Source organism: Lygodium microphyllum, chromosome 4 (genome assembly GCF_053477565.2).
Source record: "Lygodium microphyllum isolate KBCC chromosome 4, Lygodium_microphyllum_v1.1.10, whole genome shotgun sequence".
Lineage (NCBI taxonomy): Eukaryota > Viridiplantae > Streptophyta > Polypodiopsida > Schizaeales > Lygodiaceae > Lygodium > Lygodium microphyllum.
The window spans coordinates 161,307,774-161,330,970 of NC_141138.1; positions in this window are offsets into that span (position 1 = coordinate 161,307,774).

Below are 23,197 nucleotides of genomic sequence, written 5' to 3' on the forward strand. Positions count from 1 at the left end.
GAGGCGGCAGGAGGGAGCATTCGTGGCGGGAGGAGGCGCGGGCGACGGCAGTACAGGGCGACGTGGGCGGGCACTGCTGGAGCGCGGGCGGCACAGCGACGGGCGGGAGGCACTGTCGAGGGCGGTCGACGGCACAGCTAACGGGCAGGGTAGGAGGGAGAGGAAGGAGGGGAAGGAGAGGGGAGGAAGGAGGAGAAAAGGAGGAGGGGGGAAGGGAAAGGAGGACGCAGGGAAGAGGGAAGGTGAAGAAGATGGGGGAGAGGGAGAATGGCAGGGAGGCGGTTAGGGGGGATGGGTCGGGTAGGGGAGAGGGGATAGGGAAAGGCGGGAAGGGTAGGGGTAACGGGCGGGGTAGGGGTAGGGGTAAATGGGCGGGGTAGGGGTAGGGGAGGGGTAAATGGGCGGGGTAGGGGTAGGGGTGGGGGAAATGGGCAGGGTAGGGGTAAGGGTAAATGGGCGGGGTAGGGGTAGGGGTAAATGGGCGGGGTAGGGGTAGGGGTAGGGGAGGGGTAAATGGGCGGGGTAGGGGTAGGGGAGGGGTAAATGGGCGGGGTAGGGGTAGGGGTAGGGGAAATGGAAATGGGTGGGGAAGGGCCCAAGAAAGAGGCATACCCCCGTTCCGCGCGCGTGTGCGGAGCGGGGTAAAAAAATTTGCCGTGACGGGATTGAAAGAGCGCCGAAATGTCGCGACGGGGTACGTGGAGGTGACCGAGGCGCATTAAGACGAGTAAAATAAAAAACGGGCGTGTTCACGCACAAGACGGAGCACGTGAAAACACGTAAAATTAAAGAAAATTTAATATCTCCCAATCCGGACGTCAAACCGAAATATCATAAAAACAAAAAGTGGGCAGGACGGCAGGAGAAAGATAGGGAAAATAGACGACGGAGGTTCCGGGAGGGGTAAAGGGCGGTCACATGCAAAAAACACAAAAAAGAACCAAAAAACACAATTAAAAATTAATAGAGGGAGATCCGTCCGTCAGAATGAGGTGCGGAAAAAAGGAAAACGGTGCAAAAAGATGTGCTCGACAATCCTATCACATCAAAACATAGGTCCGACTGAGATAAGACGTGTTCACGTGGGAAAAACCCAAAAAATAGACCTGAAAATGGGATCGAAAATTAATATCAGACGAACCTTTCGCCGGAATGTCAAGTAGTAAGAAGGAAAAATGTCCACAGGAAGGAGGGGCACAGGGTTATCACGTTAAACCGCAGTTCCGGTGGAAGTAGGAAGGGTTCACATGCGAAAAACTCCAAAAAGACGCTCGAAAACACATTGAAAAATTAATAATTAAAAAAAATCCAGAAGTCGAAAGAGGGTGGAGGAAAAAGGAAAAAGGTGGGGAAAGGAACAGGGGACACGGCTGTCAAATCAAATTGGAATTCTGATGCAAACAGGGCAGGTTCACATGGAAAAATATAAAAAAAAATGCACGAAAAAGTCGTAAAAAAAGTGAAAAATTAATAATGGACAAATCAGGTATCGGGATGACTCGGAGTAAAAAGGAAAAATATCAGGGGGAAAGTGGTTGTCAGGGCTTTGTCATCAGAGTACGGTTTCGAAGCAAGAAAAGCACGTTCACATGGAAAACCGGCTAAATTGTGCAAAATGCTTCAAAAATTAATAACTCAAAAACCGTGCACCGAAACAGGGGTAGATAAAAAGAAAAAATGGTCAGTTCAAAGGGAGAAACAGGGCTATAAGGTTGGATTTGGACTTCAGTGAACGTAGGATGCATTCACATAGTAGGACCTCAAAATCAAGGAATGAAGGAACACTGCAAGGGAACAATCCCAAGGGTGGGTGGAAAATGAATGGGTGGGTGGGAAGGGACCCCATCAGGGTAACAGCAAGGCATGGCATACATGCATGAGTAGGTTGAGGCATATGCAGAAGGGTATGCAATGTAGACGCACAGGGACGCGTCCCCACACTTAAGACCTTAACGGATAGGGTTAACCGAGCAACAGGGACCTACGACCACGCCACAGACCATCCACTAACGTCCCCACACTTAAAACATGAACGTCACGGAGAAACCAAAGTGGGAGGGTTAGAAAAACTTGGCCTATTTTTTCAAGAAGCAAGGTTGAGTGTCGATGGCACGTCTAGTGTTGTTGTCGACTGCAGGAGGTACCAAGGCATCTTTACAGCGCACGTCCTTCATGGCAGGGACCACGCAACAGTACCCAGGGAGGTAGCTGATGGAAGGAATCACAGGAAATTTGTCGATGATGAGGGATATTACACTCCACTCACAGTCACTCAAATGGAATGAAAGAACAGTCACTCGCCCCATGACTAATATCACTCGAGGAATAAGGATTGAAACCCATATCGCATACCTGATTGAGGGATCGAAAAGGGGGAATGGTGCAGAAGGAGTACACCAGGGTGCACAGTTGATGGTGCATTAATGCGTCCCACCCGTCTGGCATAGGTGCAAGAAGGAAGGCAAGGGAGCCTTACAGTGCGGTGGATAGAACAGGGTGATGTGTCTTGTGATGACGGTAAAGACCCATCCCGTGGGTGCACAGGGAAACTGGAACATACCTGACTCCAAGTGTCGTAACGCCCCTCAATCTCACCTCTTGGTAATTGATTGAAGAAACTCCAGTCACACTCATCCCACCCTCTATCTCACTCTCGGTTGATAGATACAGGAGGGCAGCCTTTTCCTGAAACCCATTGATGTAATTCTCACAGTCACTTGTGTAAAGGTTGTATGCCTTGTGCGCGTTTGATGGTGCAACTGTGCATCCCTCCCTGTGTCGGCATACAGTGCGAGAAGGAAGGCCAGGGAGCCTTATGGTGCAGTGCACAGAAACAAATCGTGCTTTGTGCATTGAGAGGCCCATCCCGTGTGTGCAACACTTCATTCACACTTCTCACCTCTCATTTGATTTGAAGGGAAAAGACTGGTCTCTCGCCCCACCCTCTGTCTCATTCTCTGTTGATAGTTACAGAGGGCAACCCATACTCACTTCCCCATCCGGCTAGGATGAAAGCTCACGTCACCCTATTATTTGTTGATGAAGATCGCGTCATCAGTTGTTGAAGAGGCGTACCCAGGGAGGTAGCCATCAAATCGAACGTTGTATTGGACAGGAACATGTCGTCTACTAGGGACAGGTAGTCGCTCTGCAGAAAGACCCAGGACACAGCGTACCAAGGGAGGTAGCTTCGGAATTGGATCCTAGGGATATCAATTAATGAATCCACTTTCTGGACTGCTGGGTGTTGCCACCTTTTCCACAGCCAGCTTCCCGCCCAAGGGTGTTGACCACCTTTTCTTGGAACGAGGCCTGCTATGACAGGAAATTGCTTCCTTTTCTCTCATAACAGATTTGTTTTTTTTTTTTTTTCTTTTTCTTGTTTTTCCCTATTCCCGAGGGTGTTTCCACCTTTTCTCGAAGAATAGGTCGGCATGACAGGGACCTAAGTCCTTTTCTCCCATGACCGATATGTTTTTTTTTTTTCCCGAATTGAGCAAGGGAATGGTAGAACTACCATTTGTCAGAACCCGCCTCGCCACTGTCGCTGGTGGAAAATAGAGGATAAGAGATCAAGGCTGGAAGGGGGGTTTGAGGGAACAGAGGGTTGCGTCCACTTTATCCGGAATGACTAAAGAACGGCTATCAGAAGTAGCATCATAAGAAGTACAGTGCCGCGCCAACGAGGGAAAGGATCAAGTGTCCGTAATTGTCAAGATCCCCAAGGAGGAAAGTACTTCTTCAGGCGATATCCATTGATCAGAAAGGGATCATCAGAGGCATCAACGGTCTGTACTTGGACAGAGCCATTAGGGTTAACGGCAAGTATCTTATAGGGGCCCATCCACCACTGTTGAAGCTTGCCACGAAACTTGCCAAATCGTGAATCATAGGCTAGGACCAAATCACCTTCTTTGAACTCTTTGTGCTTGATGAAGCTGTCATGGTAAGCCTTGCGTCGAGCTTGCGTGGCTTCCATGCACTGTAGAGCCATCCTACGAATTTTGTCCAAACATTCCAGGTGCAGGAGACGGCGTTGCAGTGAATCATCGTCCCCCAAATGCTCTTTGATAGCCACTCTCAAAGAGGGTAGTTCCAATTCAACAGGAAAATTAGCTTCTGTACCATACACCAGCTGGAAGGGTGTCTGTCCTGTTGCTGCTTTATGGGAGGTTCTGTACGCCCAGAGGGCCTCTGTAAGTCGATCATCCCAATCACGACGATGTGCGGCAATTGTTCTTGTCAGAATCAAGCAGAGGATGCGATTGGTGACTTGGACTTGGCCGTTGGCTCTACCGTAATACGGAGTGGACTTGCGATGGCGGATCTTATACAACTCTGTCAATTCTTCCATGACTTTATTAAGGAAATGAGTGCCTCTGTCACTTACCAGCTCTAAGGGACTGCCAAAACGGGTGATGATATTCTCGTACATGAACAGGGCCACGCTATTACCATCGTCCCGCTTTAGGGCTTTAGCTTCACACCACTTTGTGACATAATCTGTACATACGAGAATGTATCGATTCTGTTTCCTTCTGGTAGGAGGATCGATCGGACCTACGAAGTCGATGCCCCACTTCTCAAATGGATTTAAAGGAAGGATAGGTTACAGTGGCATGGCACTTGTCTTGGTGGGTTTCACCATTCTTTGACAAGCATCACATCTTTTACAGTAATCATAGGCATCCTTGTGGATGGTAGGCCACCAATATCCTGCTAGCAGAGCCTTCCTGGCTGTAGCTTCTCCTGCAAAGTGACCTCCATATGGCTCGTCATGGCAAGCCTTCAGAACAATCCCAATCTCACTTCCTGCAACACATCTTTGGAGCACTTCATCTTTGCCTTTCTTGTACAGTGCACCGCCTAACAGGGTGTAGGGGGCTAATTCTAACATGAGCTTCTTCCTCTCCCGAATAGAAATACCAAGAGGATACTATTGGGTAACCAGCAGATTGGCAATGTCTACATACCAGGGAGTGACAGTTTCTACCAAGAATAGGGAAGCATCAGGGAGGTCTGGATCATCCTGCTCCTCGTCTGCAGTTTGTGGGATACGCGACAGATGATCAGCCAGAACATGGGAACGACCAGGCTTAGTAATCACCTCAAAGTCGAACTCCTGGAATAAAAGGAGCCATCTCATCATGCGTCCTTTCACATCTGCTTTGTTCATGAGGAAGGATAGGGCCTCATGATCCACATAAAATTTAAAGTGGGTAAATAGGAGGTAGTGGCGAAACTTCTCTAGGGCAAACACCATTGCCAAGCACTCCAGCTCTGTCACTGTATAGTTCCGTTCCCTATCAGTGACTTTTCGGCTTGCATAATAGATCGGTTGATCCAATTTGGAGGAGCCCTTTTGGCAAAGGACATTACCTAAGCCTTCAATAGATGCATCCGTATGTACATGGAACTCTTTCGTCCAATCAGGAGGTTGCAGAATAGGTGCCTCAATCAGACACTGCTTCAGAGTGTGGAAGGCTTTGTCACATTCTTCCGTCCAAGTAAACTCTGCATCTTTCCTCAGAAGCTTGTGCAAGGAGGTTGCCTTTGTTGCAAAATGGGCTATGAACCTTCTGTAGTAACCCACATGGCCTAGAAATCCCCTCAACTGTTTGAGGTTGGTGGGTGCTCTCAGAGCTGCAATCTTTTCGATCTTTGCAGGGTTTGTTGATATCCCTTGTGCAGAGACAATGTGGCCCAACAGAACTCCAGAAGAGACCCCAAAGATGCATTTGTCGGGGTTGAGGGAAATCCCATACTCCCGGCATCGGTCAAAGCATTGTTCCAGGTGTTCCCAATGTTCACGGATCAAACTATAGACACAGAAGTCATCCAAATATACCTCAATGAAATCGTGTAGATGATTTTGAAATGCGGCCATCATGACTCGTTGGAAAGTAGCAGGGGCATTGTAGAGTCCAAATGGCATCACTCAATAAGCATAGGTCCCCCATTCTGTGGTGAAGGTTGTTTTGGATTGGTCTTCTTCCGCGATTTGGACTTGGTTATATCCGTTGAATCCATCCAGAAGGGAATAAAGCTCATGTCCTGCCACTGTGTCCAACAGTTGGTCTGTGAAAGGGATAGGAAAGTGATCATTCTTTGTCTTGGAATTAAGCTTTCGGAAATCCACACATATTCGCAATTTGCCATTCTTCTTGGGTACAACCACGATGGGTGAAACCCATTCACTATTTGCCACCGGATAGATGAACTCGGCTTCCAAAAGCTTCAGCAGCTCCGCTTTCACCAATGTGGAATAATTTGGGTTCATTCGCCTCTGTCGTTGTCGTACTGGCTTGCATCAGGCTCCAAGTCAATATGATGTTGGCATATTGTGGGATCAATCCCCTTTAGGTCTTTGTAGGACCACGCAAACACGTCCAAATTCTCTTTCAACAAGTTGTACAAGGTTGACAACTCCTCTTCTGGGAGGCTGCTACCCACCTTCAAGTGGCGTTTAGTGCCTTCTGCATCCACAAAAGTTAACTGCCTTTCACGTTCTACTTCACGGATGAAGGTCCCACGGACTGCTTCTGGATACAGATCCGACTCCTTCAAGGGAGTGGTGTCCTCTTCTGATGTCCCACTAGAACCAACTTCTTCTTTTGGTGGAGACTTAAGTTGCTCCTTGAGATGTTGGAATGGGATTAGAGCCGTTTCGGGTTTGGTTTCAAAATTAATTACCTCTTGGCTTGAAGACTCCTCTTCTAATGACACATCCAGGAACGTCACATAACAGGGACCCTCAGATACCTGTTGGGTTGGTGGGATTGGTGCTTGTTGGCACGGTGCATCATCATCATCTTTCTTTGGCAAGGATGGGTGAGGACGGCATGAGCCATTGCTGAAAGACAGCTTGTTCTTCTTAACCCACGTCTTATAAGAATTTTGCATATAAGAAGATCCATTTACCAGACCAAATGGTACCATCACCATTCTGTCCCATAGCATGAGCTCGTCTGCTTCTGATGCTTCTGGAACTTCGTCTCCATACATATCCTCTTCAGTTGGGATAGACTCTTCTGGCTCACTTTCATAACCTTCTTCGTCCATATCATATCCAACCTCTTCTGTCTCTGTCTCTGCTTCTGTCTCTGCTTCTGCTTCTGTCTCTTCTTCTGTTTCTGCTTCTGTTTCTGTCTCTGTCTCTGTAGGAGCTCTGTAACAGAAGAACAGATTCTCTGTTTCCTCTCCTGCCTTTGTCTCTGGCTCTGCTATGGCCATGTAATAGGGAGAGCAGTACATCCATGCTTCTATCTCACTATCAGAAGTGATTTCAGAAGTCATTCCCGGTTCAGGTAGGAAGTATTCACCCATTGATAATGGCTTTGCATCTTTTGGAAGTCGGCTTACAGTATCCATTGTTAAGGAATGTGCCACTGTTTTCTTGGGAAGGATCTGTTTGACAGCATCTTCGTCTGCTGATGTTCCATCTATAGCCTCATTAGGGGAGTCAGAAGATAATTCCAAGGAGGTGGATCCATGTCCTTTTTGAGAACCATACAGTTTCAGCACCACTTTGTTGGGTCCTCTATCCAAAGTCAAGGTTCCTTTGAACCAATCCGTCCTTGCTCGGGCTTCAAAAAGCCATGGTCTGCCCAGTAGTAGACGGTAGGATGTACCATAAGAGTTTGGCTTCACCACCAGATAGGTCAGCCAATAATCCTTTCTAGCCACTGTAGTCTTCACATATGGGAGAATGCCCAAAGGCTTGATCCTACTCTGATTCGCTAGTCTGATGAGCCATTGGGTGGGTTGCACACCTTGCATGCCTAGATCCTTCATTGTCACATCCGTCATAATGTTTACTGATGAACCACCATCAATCAGTGCATTTGAAATAAAGCAGCCTTCTATCCACATGCCAGTCTCTGGGGTACCCGGATCTAGGAAAGCATTAGCCACATCCACTTCTTTTACAGGCTCTGGAGCCTTGTTGGACTTTGTTGCTGTTGAGGGAGCAATCCTTAAACCACGTCTTCTTGTCAGTATACTTTTGAACCTTTTTCGGCAACTGGGAGACAACATCAATAATTGTCGGAATGTAAGGTTTGGTTTAAAGGTATCTAGATCTCTGACTAGATCGTATTCCTTAATAGGATCCATTGGCTTCTCTAACCGATTAGGGAATGGGGAAACACCTATTTTCATTTTCCCTCTTTCTTCCAACAAAGGCATCATGGGAACTTCTTCTGCCACTTGTGGCATGTCCTCCTCTTCTGTATCCTGGACCTCTGGTCCTGTCTCCGTAACTGTCTCTGTAACTCTCTGTGGCCCTGTAGTGCTCTATACGGCACTATCAGGCTCTGTTCTGTTCTGTTCTTCTGGTGGAAGATTGAACTTCATTGTTCTGGCAAGAGGGTTATTTTCTTTCTGGACAGGTGGTTCCTTCTGCTTTGCACGCGTGATAGCAACAACTTCCAATTCCACCAAATTGGAGGTAGGCTCTTGGGCCTTGGCCGGACTATCAGTAGCACTGTTTTTCACTAGGGCTGGGCTTGGACAGTCTTTTGTAGTGTGGCCTTCTCCTTTGCATCGACTGCATAAGGGCTTGTAATCCACTGACCTTCGAGGATTTGGACAATTTAGTGAGATGTGTCTCTTTTCTCCGCATCTGTAACATTCCACTTCTGATCTCTGACCATCGCCAGACTGTCTTCCTCTGTAACTTTGAGAGGGAAATCTTCTGGGTCCGAAATTAGGACCAAACTCTCTAGGCTTGGGTCCAATATCCTGTGTTGTCATTTTGGATTCCAGCAAGTTGAATGTTGCGTCTTCTTCCTTCCTTCTCCTATCATGCATCTCCTTCAGAGAGCAAATGTCCTCTGTATGGTTCTTCCGCAAACAGTAGGAATAGAAGGCCCCAGGAATAGTTGGTTTTCGTGTACATTCAGTGGCTAAATGGCCTGCTTGATGACACTTACCACACCAAGTATTTGACCGCATCACATCTCTTCCTGCTCCTGCAACGTTGGATATGCTCGCGGTGTTCACTTTCAGCGTCTGTAGCTGCTCTGTAATCACATCCATCAACTCCTTTTTAATATTTGCAACTGAGTTAGATAAGTAGTCCTTCAAGCTTTCTCCTCTTGAGGCACTGGCAGGAGGGTTTTGAGGAGTCTCTGTAATCACTGCATAAACGGGCTGGGCTGGTACAGAGGGGTCTCTGTTCTCGTTCTGATTCAGAGCTCCTGTTTGAACTGTTGGCTGTTGACTCCAGTTGGTAGGGTTCCACTGTTGCTGCTGATTTGGCATTGAGGAAATTGGTTGGAACCATTGTTGTTGTGGTTGAAGCACCATTTGAGGCATGGATTGTGGCCACTGTGGATTTGGTGCACTGTACTGTGATACCGGGGACATCTGTTGGTAGGGATAGGGAACAGTTCCTCGGACAGCATTTGGTGGGTACATCATTCCTGGCATCAGAGGAGGTAGGACTCCTCTTCCTGTATTCATCGCTAATCTAGCCTCCACTTCATCGTACAGACTTGCTCCTTCTGTTGCAGCTTGTAGTGTGGCTGGTCTTTGCAACTCCACAAACTTACGGACTTCTGGTTGTAATCCTTTGAGAAACACCCCCTTTTGAATGCCATCATCTAGATTATGGTTAGTCCATCTCTTCAGGATGGATTCCATTCATGAGACATAAGCTTCCACTCTTTCTCCAGAGGACTGACTTAGGTTCATAAATTCCTCTCGCATCGGCTCTTCAAAACCTTCACGCCTGAATTTAGTGAGGAAGGCCAACTTCAGGTCGTCCCATGTGCCAAAAGTTCCTGCTGCTTGTCTCTCATACCACTGAAACGCCGCGTCCTTGAAAGTGGCGGGGAATATCGCTAACCAATGCTCAGGGGTTCTAGCATTGTTAGCCACACACGCTACCATAAACTCTGCTACATGAAGATTGGGGTCTTCATTGTACTCTCCCTTAAAAACTGGCAATGGGACTACATTCGCTGGCATGTCATCAATATTTCCAGGACGGATCTGGCTTGGAAGTGGACCTCCAGCAGGAGGAAGGGCTTGATGTGCCATTGGGACTTCTGTAAAGAGTTCCGCAAGGGCGTCAAAGGCAGCTTCTGCTGCGAGCTCGCTCTCGGCTCTGATTTTTGCTTTCTCTCTTCTCTTGTACCTCTGGACTCGTTCTAACGCTTGCCTCTTTATTGCGTCATTCATCAGGGGGTTGGTTCCACTATGTTGTTAGTGCTCCACAAAGGGTTAACAGAAGGCTTCAATCTCTGGAGGACTCTCTTGCCAACATTTCTTCTACTTCTTTCTTTTCAATGTCCTTGAATTCTGCTTTCATTCCACTGCACAGAGGAAGGTATTCGGTTCTGAAGGTGTCAAAATGCATACGTCTGAGCATTGTGGTGGTGCCATCATCATAGTAATGCCAGCTTCTGATAGTTTCAACAGTGTATGTTGTGAAAAAAACTCTGTCTACCAACTTCGAGTGGGTTGCTAATTGAACAAACAGAAGATTATCAGTACACCAAGCATCGCATGTATCTTGCTGTTGAGCATCCACGAACAAATTCCAACTCTTTTCCTTCTTGTCTTTGTGAACCTCTACAGACCAAGAATCCTGAAGCTTCTTCACAATCTCCCACTTGATGTTATCTGGAAACTTCTCAATGAATGCCAAATCTTCCATGGATGGTCATTCTCTCTGTTTCTGCTCTTCAGTTTGTTCCCAAATAGTTTGCCACCAAGATGCAAGTTTCTGCTGCTTTAATAGGAAGAGGAAACTGTCCACTACATAGAGCATGCATCATGATGGTAATGTGTTTCCGCCATTGTGGGATGAACTTCTTGTGGAAAGTGGCTTTGATTATGAGAAATTCCAACTCTTCAGTAAAAGAAGGAACTTTACAAACATCCATTGAATTCTTCTCTTCTTGGCAATGCCATTTCCTTCATTTTCAGCCACTTCTGGTGCTTGTTGATGGCAAGTTTCCCCGGCTGCGTACCAAAAACATGGAGCCCCAAGAGGAACACCAAGGAAAAGGGAATTCTCTTGCAAGAAAATCTATCTTGTAACATCAACAAGCTTGTTTATCATGTTTCATATGATCACAATGAAGAAAAGAACACCAGGCACAACAAATCTTCATACAACATCATGTAGACCTCCCACGGATTTAATAGAATCAACCATATTCTTCAATATCTTCATAAAATCCATCAATATAACAAAGAAAGCAAAGGAATACACCATCTTTGAATGGAAATACATCACATAGTATTCATCTTCAATATCTTCATAGTCTTCTCTCTTAATCTCTCACATACAATCACTCTGTTTTTGTAGAATTGGCTATCTCTGACTCTCTCTCTCTCTCTCCATCAATAATACATCATATCCTCACTACAATCTCTCAAAAATCACTCTCAATAATCCCTCTTAGGTCGTGGATACCCCTCCCAAGAGGTATGTCTGATATGAAGAGTCACCAGAGCCACTACAGTGTCCTTTCATAGCTCACTACTGTCACTTTACTCTAGTCTTCACTTGAGTCTTCAACAGCTACTTCTTTCACTTCTTTCAGCTCTTTTTCACTTGTATTCACCTCTTTCCAAGGCTAGAAAACTTTCCCAAGCTACACATACATTCCACAAAATACTTACAGAAGCATACAGAACAGTCACAGAACAGTACCAGAACAGAACAGAACAGAAGCTCTACAGAAGGTTACAGAAGGTCATCAAAACCACATAACTCACTTTCAAACCATTCCAAACTCTCACAAACCATTCAATAAGCTTTCACAAGATCTCAATCTTCATCAATCAATACTCCATCCCTCCTTACAGAAGACAATCAGAACAAAACAGAGCAGAACAGAAGGTATACAGAACCAATCAAAACCTATCATAACATTACAGAACCACCAATAAACATTATGAACTTCCAAAACTCAATCAATATCATCCAAAACACTCTCAAACCACTTCCAAACCAATCAATCATCTCATAAAATCAACCATTCAGCTCTCAAAAACAACAAAAATCAGCCAAAAAAACAAGTCATTTCAACACTCAACATAAGGCATCTGCCACCACATTGTCGTTTCCAGCCATATAAGAAATTTCAAAATCATATCCTTGAAGAGTAGCTAATCATCTTCATTGCTTGGGTGATAAATTTGGTTGTGAACGAAAATATTTTAGTACACAATGATCGCTTTTGACCTTGAAATGACTGCCATAGATGTAATGATGCCGCTTTTTGATAGCATGCAATATTGCTAACATCTCTTTCTCATAAACATGTAATTGACACTCCTTGTCATTAAGCTTTTGGCTCTCATAAGCTATGATTCCATGGTCTTGACATAAAATAGCCCCAATTTCTCTTCCACTACCATCTGCACATATGATAAACTCCTTAGAGAAATCCGGACATACAAGGTTGGGTTCTGAAATTAGAAGAGATTTCAGCTCATTGAAACTTTGATCGGTGATGGAGTCCCAAAAGAAAGCTTCCTTTTTGAGCCTATCCGTCAATGGAGCCACCACATGAGCATAATTATTGATGAACCTTCTATAAAAAGATGATAATCCAAGGAATCCTCTCAAAGAGGTTGCATTTGTAGGAGTAGGCCATTCTTTAACACATTTTACCTTATTGGGATCCACTCGAATCCCTTGTTCTCCCACAACATGACCTAAGTATGCAACTTCATCTTCCATGAAACAACACTTTGTTATCTTGCCAAAGAGTATGTGTCTTCGTAAAGTGTCAAAGACCTCTCTCATATGCTTCAAAGGCTCATCCTTGGATTTACAATAGATTAGGATATCATAAAAGAAAACAAGGACTGTCTTGAGCAAGAAGGGCTGGAACATTTTATTCATGAGGGCTTGAGAAGTAATGGGTGCATTGGAAAGTCCAAATGGCAAAACCAAGAAGTGGTATTAGTCCTAAAGGTTGTTTTGAACTCATCTCCTTCCTTCATTCGAATTTGATGATAACCCGATCGAAGATCTATTTTGGTGAAAACCTTTGCATCTTTAAGCTCATCCAAAAGATCATCAATTTGGGGAATAGGATACCTATTCTTGACCGTTGACTTGTTCAAATCTCGATAATCAATACACATGCAAAATGATCCATCCTTCTTTTTGACAAAGAACACGGGAGAGGCAAACGGTGATTGACTTTGCTGAATTAAGTCCATTTGCAACAATTCTTTGACTTGACACTCCACTTCTTCCCTTTCAAACTTGGACAAGCGATAGGGAGGTTTGTTGATGGGCTTTGTATTGGGCAACAAATCAATAGGATGTCAACCTCTCGCTTTGGAGGTAAAGATGATGGTGGCTGAAATAAATCCTTGTATTCCTCCAATAACTCTCCCAATCTTGGATTCCTTTTCTTTAAAGAAGAAGATGGCTGATTTGTTGATTGTCCTTCATCTACTTTTGCAAGAAAAAGAGTGAAAATGCATGACTTTGCATTGATTTCTTTTCGCAATTTCTTCATGGAGATGAGTTCTATTTGTTTGCGGTATATGCCTTTCAACTCTATGTGTTGTCCTTGCCATTTAAATCCCATTTGCAATTTTTCTAAGTCCAATGTAAATTTTCCAAGTGTTTTCAGTCAATTACAACTAATGACAATGTCAATAGCCCCGTATCCAAAGTGATCAAGTCTACTTTTATTGTGCAAGAGGGCGATAATTCAATTGAAGTACATGGACACACTTCTTTACTAGACTCTTATGAACCATTAGCAACTTGTATCCGCAAGGAAGAATCCATATCAATGGGTAGCAACTTCAGCCCATTCAAAGATTTGGTGTTGACAAAGCTATGAGTGCTGCCCGTATCCACTAGAATATGTGCAACCTTGCCATTAATAAAACCTTTGAGTCTAAGTGTATTTTTCCCTTTGCAACCAATCCATGCATCATGTGAGATGGTATATAAGGAAACATGAGAATCATGATTACCACCTGGATCAAAAGGAAATCCATCCATGGGATCATAGAATTCATCGTTGGTGGCATGCTCTTCTTCATGAATCTCTTCAACCATTGGGTATGCATCAACATGCAGTAAATTTTCTTCTTGATCTTCTTCTTCTTCAACTTCCACTTCCTAAGTGATCACCATGTTGATTTTTGAGTTCTTAGCTTTACACTTCAGCTTATGATCTTGTGACCACTTCTCCCCACATTTTAAGCATAATCTTTCTACATCATTTCTCTAAGCTTGTCGTGAGGAAATAAGTTGCTATTAGAACTATTTTGGGGCAGTTTAGGAGCATTTTCAGCTCTTGAAAATGTACCTCTTGTCTCAGCCACATTTTTGAAAGTTTGCCTCTGTTTTTGTACAAAATTTCCCTCCCTGATTAGTGGCATAAACATTGGGAAATGTTGGCACTTTGTTGTTATAATTGTTTGGACTGTTATAACCTCTTTTTTCTTGTTTAAAAGAGTCTCTTGATTGGCTGAAAACTTACCCATACTTTGTAGGTTGATTGCAAACATCATTGCCCATACTTCTTTGCTGAAAATTTTTTGCATATCTTTTGTACTTCAAAGAGTATCTTTCAACCAATTGTATGCCTCATGTAATGTTTTTGGTTGTTGAGCTCCTACCTCCGATGATAGGGCAGGGTCAAGACCAAAAATGTATTTGTTCAGCTTAGCAAAATATGAAATACCTTCAACGTACATGGAAAGATTCAAGTAGGCATTGGAATAGTCTCTAACGGACATTCCTCTTTGAGCGCACGCATACCATCTTCTTTGAAGCCTTTCTTTTTCCAAAGGAGACACAAAGACAGCAATCATTGCTTGCTTGAACTCCTCCCAAGAGTAAAAAAGTTTCCCAATATTTTGCATGTAACGCCACCAAGTATGGACATAACCTTCAAGATAAAGAGCTGCAAAATAAATTTTGGCCTCTTCACTTCTAGGGTAAAGGCTGAAGTACAATTCAAGCTTATTGATCCACTCATCCCATTCTAAAGGTGAAGCATTATCTCCTTTGAAATTAGTGATATTGATATTCTCTTTATATTCTTTTTCATTGTAAGATGGTTGCCCATGAGATTGTTGTCTCCATGAATCTTTATTCCATGAATTTTGTCTAAAAGTAGGTGGTCCAAAACCATGAGATGAAGGTTGTCCATTTGAAACATGCTCTTGGTTTGGGATGTCATGAGCTGATATTCACTTATCATGCCTTCCACCTTCATGAACTTGATTGTTGCTTGCATTCCCTTTTTGTGCATTTGAGGGCTGATGATAAAAATTCTTGTTGAAGGGGTCACATCCATGATAATCATTATCCCATCGAGTGTTGTCTTGTTCCCCTTTATGTCTATGATTATCCTTGGGACTGCTAAATTGAGGCCTTGGGGTATGAATACCATGAAGGATGATGGTTGCCCCTCACTCTAGATGGTTCTCTCCTTTCAAAAGTGTGCATTATTGGCTGAGACTTCTCTTTGCTTGGATGGGAAGGATTACCAACAAAGGGAATTGCATGAGATTCTTCAATAGTTTGAGGTTCTCTTTGTGGTTTGTTTCCGATTTCCTTTATGGCTGAGATGAGCTCTTGGAATAAGGATTTATTGCATTGTTGCAAATTAGAGATTCCTTGGTCTAAACCTTGATTCATATGGGTTAAACCTTCATTCAAATCCTTCAAATCCTTAGAAATGCCTTCATTGACATATCCCAACTCTTTTGACAGTAGGAGATAATCATTCCTTGCATGCTCTTCATGTATGTCATACTATTCTTGATGTACGCTATAAGAAATCCCAATGCTTAATAGCTCCATGAAAAGCTTATTATATGGGGATATACCAGATTTAGTAATATCTTATCTTGCAATAAGATATATGGGTAGAATGAACTCATCAAGCAATCATAATCAGTCTTGGGCTGAATTCTATATGCCTTCAATAGGAATAAAGAGGCTCTATTACACTCAATCTCTCTTATGAACAATATGACTGGTTCAACAATTGGATAAAAGAGAGATTAAGCTGAAAGTACTAGAATTACCTCTTTAATACTGATGGAAAGTAGTAGATGAATCCAATCAATCAACCTTCAGCATAAGACACCATCAATAGACCAAGATTTTAGATCAATAAGACCAACTTCAAGAAGGCTTTGTCCAATATGATTGCTCCCAAGTAATCTTCAGCTCCCGATCAATAAGATTGATCCAATGCAATCAAAAGAAATCAACGATTTGATAAAAGTCCACAATAGCTTGTTGGAGAAGATCCTTTAAGCTTTGGTGTGTGTAAATTCTCATTAGAATCATGGATTTCATGAATTTTCAGAATTGCCATGTTCAAGAGGCTGAAAATGCTTTCAAACTTGAAGAATTTCTTCAATGTAATCCAAATCATTGAAGAATACCTTCAATTGAACCTTCTTGGGGTTGTAGACCACAAAATCCCTATGAAATTAAAGGAGATAATCCAAGAATTGGATCCTTAAAGCTTGCTGCTTTGTTTTGACTCCATAGCCACCATATTTTGAAGCTTCACATCCAAGAAGGCTTCAATGTCAATCCCTTGAGTGTTGAAGAAGATCCAAGATACTTCTTAGAGAAAAAGCCCTTTGATCTTTGAAAAAATTTCAGAAAAGATTCATTGATGTCCTAAATTTGCCATAGCTAGGGTTTTGGAAGCTTAAGAATGATTAAGGATGATCAAGGAAGTGTAAGGAGACTATAGATGCTTGCTAAAGACATGAAGGAGCCTTGCCAAAGCTTGCCTTAACCATAGCCAAGCTTCATTTGATGAAATTTTGTTGAGAAAGAGGTGAAGGAATTCAGCGCAAAATGCGCAAACTCAGTCTGCTGTCCTGGCTGATCAAATTCAACAAATGTGAGTATTATGCTACTCTATCTGAAGCTTATGAGACAAAGAAATAGGCTCTGATGTCTCTTCAAGGGAAAATGGCTCTTGGAAGAAGACTTTAACAATTGACTCCATGGATTCTTGGAGAAAAGCTTGAGAGGAAGCAGAGAGAGAAACTGTCCCCAAAAAGTAATCTCAGTTTAAACTATGTAACCCCACTTAGACTCGAGTTAGGGACAAAAGCCTTCAAAATGGACCTCCATTTGATCCCGTCTTGCTATTTCGGCCAAGAACCTCCATCTTCCTCAAGATCTTCATCAAGAAGCCTTCAAAATTAGTCCCGACTTGTTGCAACAAACTCTCACTAGTCACGGTTTGAACTGTACCAAACCCTGTGACCAAATCTTGGTGCTTCAATTAACTGGTTCTTGTCCCAATGACTAAGTTCTCCAAGAAAATGATCAAAGTCCATGCTCTGATATGAATGTAATAAAACTAAATTCCACAGCAAGCTTTTAAATTGAAAACACAAGAAATAGACATAAAATGCCAAGAAGCCATAGCCAAGGTGGCTTGGCAAGAAATGGTAGTACCAATGTTGGTTGAGAATAAAATGATGAGAGGCTGCAACAAGGTATGCACCCCAAGCTATGGTGGCCAAGAGTATTCACCCTCTTAGATGGTGGGAGGTTGAGACCTCAAACAAGTAATGTTTGTAAAATGGCAAAAAGATGCTACATATGTTACACCTCCACCTTTTATAATTACCTAGACTCTTTCATTTATGATTTATTACACTATTTATAGACAATGATATAGAGAAGATACAATATAACCCACTTGACTCCTTTGGTTGTCCACCTACATTTTATGAAAATCCCATGGATATCATTCTCTTGGAATACATGCTTCCCTATTTGATTGAGCTAGTATGTAAATAAGCAAATTTTCATAGCAATTTAAAAATACTAAAAATAAAATAAGTCTACTAAAATTCTAAGAAATCCATAACCAAGGTAGCTAGGCTACCATGAATCATGTTACCACACTTGAATTACAAAGGCTAAGAATCATTCATGAGAGACTATAGCATAATATCCTCCTCATGCTATGGAGGGGCATGGAATCCACCCCAATGCCATGGTGGCGAAAGATTATGCACCCTCAATGGATGGTGGGAGGTGGAAACATCAAGCAAGAAATATTTACAATTGGAAAAAAGATGCTTGGCAAGTTACAACTTAGTCTTTTATATCTAACCTTAGACCTAAGGCTAAATATTGGCTAAGGTATTAATGTTGATTTATTACAACCCATCCCAATGTAAAAGAGCTTTTTCCTCAAAGATGAAATTAGGAAAACTACAAAGGAAGACTACAAGGATAGCTTGAAGTATATGGACCATGTTAAAATGAAACTTCAAGTTTAAGAATATCATGTAAGTCAATGAAGGAGAGGTACATTTGGTGAAGAAACTACAGTGGCTGTCCAAAACAAGTTGTAGTGTAATTTTGGCCATAACTTGAAGTAGAAGTGTTTAAATTCCATGTGCAAACTATAGAAATGTAGAGGATAATATATAGTATCTAGGCATGCCATCAAAATTCAATTTTGATGAAGATAAGGTAATTAATTACTGTACATAAACTTAATACAACAAGCTATTAACTAGTCATTGAGGGAAGTATCCTCTTGAAGTAGCCATGAAAATTGGTCTCTTAGGAGGTATTCCCCTCAATTTAGCAACCCGATACCCCTACAAGGGAGAGGTCTTAGTGATCCTATTGCCACAAATAGTCCATCAGGAGGAGGAGGAAGCTGTAGTGCTCCCCTTCTCCCAATAAGTCAATCTACTTCAAATGGGGTTGCAGTCACACCATTACAAACTCCTATAGAAAATTCTGTTGTTGTTATGGTGCAACCTATGCAATTCTTGCAAGAATGCTAGATTTGCAAGCTTTAGATTTCTCTCTACCCATCTTTAACGGGTTAGTGGAGGAGGATGTGGAGCTTCACATGAGTAAGTTCCAGAAACTCATGTTTAATTGCCAAATTCAGGATGAGGGACATCTAATGATGTTCTTTAACATGACCCTAAAAGGGAGGGCTACAATGTGGTATCATGGCTTAGAAGCCGATACCATAGGAACAATTGATTTATTCTATGTAGTATTTCGGGGGGAACTTTCCGTGAGAGAGGTGGACATTATCGGCTATGTGTGCTAAATGTGACACATCAATAGCCCCATGAAAATGCCCAAGTATATGCCAAGAAGATGAAAGAGGTCATCACAAATTGCAAGCCTCTATCCCTATCCCACCTACTATCCAACTACAATATTTCTTGCATGGATTTGACTTTAATATCCAAGTGTAGTTGAGTAGTGTCCCTCTAACGGATATAGATACCATTATAACCTAAGAAAAGGAAGTAGAGTCCCACTTATAAGTGGCCTATGCATCGAGGGAAAATATAAATTCTAGCCTTAGTACTGTAAATAATTTGGAATGGGTTAGTGGAGATCAAGGTGCGATTAATATCCTTGTGACCAACTTGAATGGTAGAGTAAGCATAATGCAGAATGTGCCTTTGTTACTAGCTCCTCCAAATGTCTTTAAGCTAATAGCTAGCGAAATAGCTTCTTTTGTAAACCAAGGGTCAGTATAGATAGCACCCCCTTTGCATGTGCAACCTAGTGGGGGGGGGGGGGGGGGGGGGGTAGTTGTAAAGCCACTAGTTATGAGTCCTCTGCATCAAATATTGTAAAGGAAGTAAAAGATATGATTAAACATTATACAAATAAGATCAGTGAGCAATACTGCTAGATCATCGTAGATGTTAATTTTTTAAAGCGCTAGCAAAGCCCGATGGATACTAGAAAGCTTCATGATATGGGCCCATCACGATTTACCCTAATGTGAGATATGCAAGAAGTCTAGTCACTTAGCTACTACCTATTGGAGTAGGGTTAGTTCTCTCAAGCAAGGTAGTCAACAACATGGGCTTGTGAATCGTCACGTGAATAATGAGAATACTAAAGGAGAGAGCCTTAGGTAAATTTTACAAAGGGGTAAAGCCACACTCAAGGAAATGCCAGTGGGGAAATTCTACTTGAAACTTTTCCAATCAGTGGGAGTTTATCTCGTAATAATGCTAGGGTAGTAACTAGAGGTTAGAAGCTAAAAGACCATAAAAAAGATGACCCTAGTATAAGCAAAGTTAATCCTAAACCTATCATGGATGATAAGAAGATGTTGGATGCCCAAGCATATCCTCTTACAAATGAGGGTTCTTTAGAGAACATTGTGGTCAAAAGAAAATAGAAATCGAAAGAAGAAAATGGTGCTAATATTATCAAGAAGCCAAAAGAGTGGCTACTGTGGAAAGAGAAGAGAGCAAAATTTTGTGAGTTTGACCTAGCAAACACGTTATGTGAAGTCAAATTGGATGTGAATTTGCTACACTAATCCAACTGTCACTGAACGTTTGTAAGGAGTTCAAGTCTTCATTGGCGATAAGATTTCGTGTTTCTCCATGACATGAAGAAATTTTAGAAGTGAGGGAGGATGAGTGCTGTTGATGTTGGCAATCGCTAATGACTTTTTTATTGTGTCTGATGATTTGCCTAGGGAGTATAGCAACCTAAAGCTAGAGGACATGGACACACTCATAGCTCTTGGAGATGGTATAGATGAGCTATATACTTGGTGGAGTATGCCATAATTGGTACCCAAGAGTTTAAGGCAATGCAGGCTAGCTTAGTGGTAGTATAGGTGCCCTTGGAAGAGTAGCAATCCCTCCCCCCACCCCCTCGATTGATGAGTCCACACTACTTTTGTGCGTTATAATCAAATGGCCATAGCTAAAGAGGAGTATGCCATGATTGGTACCCAAGAGTTTAAGGCAATGCAGGCTAGCTTAGTGGCAGTACAGGTGCCCTTGGAAGAGTAGCAATCCCTTCCCCCACCCCCTTGATTGATGAGTTCACACTACTTTTGTTGGTTATAACCAGATGGCCATAGCTAAAGAGGATAAGTTAAAGACCATGTTCATTACAATTTTTGGTACTTTTTCATACCATGTGATGGCTTTTGGCCTATGTAATGCTCGTGGGTCTTGGCAAAGAATGACTAACAAGATATTTTCTTATATATCCCCTAAAGAGCTAAAGGGTTTCATAGGTGATTTAGGGGCAGCTTCCATGACCCATCATAGACAGTTGATTGTTTTGTGTGCATGCTTTGAGTGATCTCATGAGTGTTGTAAAGCATTGAATCCTCATAATTAAGTGCATATTTGGGTTGGGGTGCCTTATGGTTTGCTATTGGATCATGTTGTGAGTGTGGCTAGAATTGTTGTTTACCCTAACAAGGTGGTTATTATTGTGGCACTAAGCCCACACCCTTGCCCTAAGGAAGTTCATAGTTTTGTTTCATTCATGGGGTACTATCATGAATTCATTAATGCATTATTGAATGGCCATTACCCTTGACGAATATTTTATCTCATAGCCATGTTTTTGAATGGACAAAATCATGTAGAGTGGCATTTGATGTTAAAATGGAATTATCCAAACAACCAATTTTTAAAAGCTCAAAAAAGGGGTGAGGTTTTCTATATATTCACGGCTATGACAAGGCATAGTATTAGTTATTGTCTATCCCAAATTTGGGAGGCACAACTTTATCACCCTATTGCATTCACAAGCCAGAAGTTGGAAATTTGAGAGCTTTGTTATATCTATTTGGAGAAGGTTTTCTTGGCTATGGTGTTCACCACCAAGAAGTTCAGAAACTATATTCTTTATGAAAAGGTAGTGTTCTTTACCAAGGTTAAGGGTGCTTATTATTGAACAAGCTTCAATCCCTTGATTGCCTAGCCAAGTGGTTGATCTCTTTATAGGAGTTTGACTATGGGATTAGGAGCAAGCCACCAAAGCTACACAGTATCATAGAGTGTCTAGTAGATTTTGGTGAGCCTAAGGAAGAGTGGATTGATATTAGTGATGGTGAGGATTTATGTAAAATTGATGCAGCCTCTATTCTTTAATGGTATGCATCTATCATGCATTATCTATCAATAGGCAACCCAATGAAAATTGTTTCTAAATCCGAGAAGAGGAAGATTAAGCAACAAGCACTTCACTTTTCAATAATAGTAGTTGTCTTATATAGAAAAGGTATCGATGAGATATATCATCGTTGTGTGGTGCTTAATAAGGTACCTGTTATTCTAGAGGATTATCATGATTTAGCATGCGGAGGCCATTTTACTAGATAGCTCATTGCCCAAGAAGCTTTATGTGTTGGCTATTGGTGGGGGTCATGGTTTTCCAAGATGCTTTTGCATATATTAAGCATTATGATGTCTATCAAAGGCATGATGCTAGGGGAAGTCGTAAGTAGCCACTTAATTCTATTCTTATGACTTTGCCCTTTGAGAAGTGAAGCATTGATTTTGTGTAACATTTTTGCCACATGACCCCCCAAATAAAATGAAATTTATAAAAAAAGGGAATAAATCCCCCCACTCACGCCACCAATTGGCGGATGGGGAGGGGGTGTGTCGTGTTATCAATGGGGGGAGCTGTGTGCCGAAGAGGAGGCAGGGGGACTGCCACGTGTTGTTGAGGGAGCTTCGTGGAGGGGGGATGACGTGGTCAAGAGGGGTGCGGATCAGCTAGCTGCCGCCATGCAAGTGAAGGAGTAGAGGAGGAAGGCCTCCATACCCTATCCAAGCTTCTCCCCTCTATAAAAAGGCCTTGGGTGTTGAGGAAGAGAGGGAGAGGGAAAGGAGGTTTGTTGATGCCCATCTGGTGACTGGAGGGAGAGGGAGAGAGAGAGGGAAAGGAAGTTCATTGTTGCCTATCTTGTGATTGGAGGGAGAGGGAGAGGGAGAGAGAGAGGGAGGAGGTTCATTGCTGCCTGTTGGGTGACTAGAGAGAGAGAGAGAGAGAGAGAGAGGGAAAGGGAGAGTAAGAGAAACTCTTCGAGAAAGTTCTCACGAACGAATTTCCTCCACGAGGAGTCGTCTCTCTCATAACCTGGGTGTGTAGTCACGAAAGAAAAACCAAAACTATACGATGCCTCCCAAGCGAAGTAAAGTCTAATCGAATGTGAATCCCGCTTCAACTGATGGAGCTACGGGTCAAGGAACCATGTCACTTGGTAATCAGGTGCATCCCATAAATCCTACCCTGATGGGAGGCCTTAAGAACATAGACCGACATCATTGGGAAGGAAGAAGTAATCGGCAAAAATCTATGATAACTAACCACCATTTAGGTTGCATCATTCTATCGTGTTGGAAATTGTGTTTTATTGCACCTTGGCATGTTTTGAACGAATAA